At 38.5% G+C, this 2,386-nt stretch overlaps 2 long non-coding RNA genes across 2 annotated transcripts; both read left to right on the forward strand.

Annotated features, from left to right (window-relative positions):
• Positions 1 to 69: 69 nt before the first annotated feature.
• LOC124895015 lies at positions 70 to 484 on the forward strand. Its single transcript, XR_007051486.1, has 3 exons — positions 70 to 133; positions 240 to 319; positions 402 to 484. It is a non-coding gene; the product is annotated as an uncharacterized LOC124895015 (long non-coding RNA).
• Positions 485 to 578: 94 nt separating this feature from the next.
• Positions 579 to 2,145, forward strand: LOC124895016. Its single transcript, XR_007051487.1, has 2 exons — positions 579 to 694; positions 943 to 2,145. It is a non-coding gene; the product is annotated as an uncharacterized LOC124895016 (long non-coding RNA).
• The last annotated feature ends 241 nt before the right edge of the window (positions 2,146 to 2,386 follow it).

Here is a 2,386-nt window from a genome sequence, read left to right on the forward strand (position 1 = left end):
ACCTAACTTTCTTTTTAGTTAGATTGTTCTTCAGTTATTCTTAAATTGATCATCGAATTTTACGGTAACAGATAACTTGCTTTATACAGGTTACTTTGGGTTCAAAAGCTAATGTACTTAATCAACCTAAAAGGTATGCTGCTTTACCATGTTGAAAATGTGGGATATTTTGGTAACACTGATTCATCCTATTTTTCTCAACCTCGTTTATTATTGAATGATGTAACACTGAAGAACAGCCAATAGCAAGAAAGGTTGTCGTTTCTCGTGCTTCCTGTACAGAGAAAGTTAGCCACAGGTTATATCAAAGTGTAAACAGGTATATATCGTGGAGAAATTTTGAGCTTTAACTCCATATTGTGTTCATAAACGTATATCTTAGACATATTATTGTTGTACAGGGATAAGGAGAGTGTAAATTCATGTCAACCAGTCGTGAAACAGAATGGATCTAGTTTCCGCTTCAAAACAGAAGAGCGGGCCAGGAAAAGAAAAGAGGCAAGGATCAATTTCTTGTATCTACTCGATAAAGTTCAAACGTCGTATAAAACCTAAAAGAAGTCTTTGATATTGATTTCAGTTCTTTATGAAGCTAGAGGGGAAAATGCATGCCAAAGAGGAAGAAACACGTCAGCTCCAAGCGAGAAAACAAGTAATAAACCCGGGGTCTGATTCTTGTGACTAACGGAAACAGGTCCAATTTAATACGGAGAATCATAGGCTGCTAATTGTTAAATGTTAGCTCTTTAAAAGTCATGGAATTACAGAGTTGCCAAAAAAGGAAAGAGGCAATCCTTTTGAAACGAACTAACAATGAAATTAAGACAAAAAAATAGAAACCGAGGGAGTGTAATATGTCATCGGCAAGAGTTAGATGACAATTACTTTATCAGCAGCTAGAAATACTGACTGTTTGTTTGGTTTACTTTGTGTTATGTGTAGGAAAACAAAGAAGCAGAGATCAAACAGCTACGGAGAAATCTCAATTTCAAAGCAACTCCCATGCCTGCCTTTTACCGTGAACCTGGATGCCGCTCAGAAAAAAACAAGGATGGACAGAGCTGGGAGGAGGCAGGAGCAAGAGCTGCAGTCAGATGGAGGATGGACTGAAAGAGAGAAATTCTAGATGTTCTGAGGGCAAAAACTGTTATTTTCTGTGTTGAAACTGGGTAACATCAAATCCTCCGTGCACTTAGCCTACTGTTCTCACATGAAAAGTAAAGCTTGTTTGTAGATTTGTTTACAAGCAATTTTTACTGGTTTATGGTAGAAGCAATCACTCTACTGTCATTTTATGACTCAAATCCCCTTTCTTGGACAAGCAAATTTTACCATTCAAAAAATTAAAACCAATAAAACTTGCTTTGAGATTTAGTTATCTCTCCGTCTTCATCCTTATCCTCCTCTGAAGTGATTATTTTTCCCTCTCACTCCGACGACCTAGTAATATAACTTGCTCTTTTGATTACTTTTTCAAGAGCTAGCAAGTAAAACTAAATCACAAAGCAAGACTTCGACTGCAGCAAGGGCTAGAGCTACTGGTGCAACTGAGAACACTGTTTGTTGTTTAAGGGCAGAAGTTTATAACAGATGTTCCACTAATGAACTTCTAAATTTGGCCGATTCACCACAGGTTTCAGAAGTAACTATTCATCCTTCAGCAGAGTTATCAGACAGCAGCGTGCCTTCAGGTGCAACAAGCAAAACGTCCAAACAAACCCAATCAAATAGAACAGTAGCTCCAAAGAGAGATCAAGAGAAAAGGCAGGTCGCGAATTCTCCAAGACCAAGAACATCCGATTCTATCAGGAGGAACAAAGACTTTAAATCTGAAGACAAAACAAAGCTTCTTTCACGAAGAACAGGAAACATGCAACGAGAAAGGATGTTAGAAGTGTGGACTTGAGCCATAGTACAAGAGTGGGTCGTTTAGCCGTTGGTGTTGCTTCCTAGACGTATCATCGTTTAGTTGTTGCTGTTGGTGTGAATCTTCTTATATTCTTAGCATAGCAAAGATGATTGGTCTCGTATTTGAGACGATTAACTTAGTGAGTAGGTTAGCATTTCTGTTAGATATGCTGCGTATAATTATGCCTAGTTTCGTATAGATAATGTCTTTGAGCCAAGTTCTTGATATACCACAAATGTTGTGCTATTAAAGATCAACATACTTTGTGTAAAATGTTAAAAGTTGTTGTTCAATTGGTAAAGTTTCTGCCATGTGACCAGGAGGTCACGGGTTCAAGTCTTGAAAACAGCCTCTGGCAGAAATGCAAGGTAAGGATGCATACGATACACCCTTATGGTAGGGCCCTTCCCCGGACACCGCGCATAGCGGTAGCTTTAGTGCACCGGGCTGCCTTTTGTTAAAAGTTGTTGTTCAATT

This window comes from Capsicum annuum, unplaced genomic scaffold (assembly GCF_002878395.1).
Source record: "Capsicum annuum cultivar UCD-10X-F1 unplaced genomic scaffold, UCD10Xv1.1 ctg79197, whole genome shotgun sequence".
Classification (NCBI taxonomy): Eukaryota; Viridiplantae; Streptophyta; class Magnoliopsida; order Solanales; family Solanaceae; genus Capsicum; species Capsicum annuum.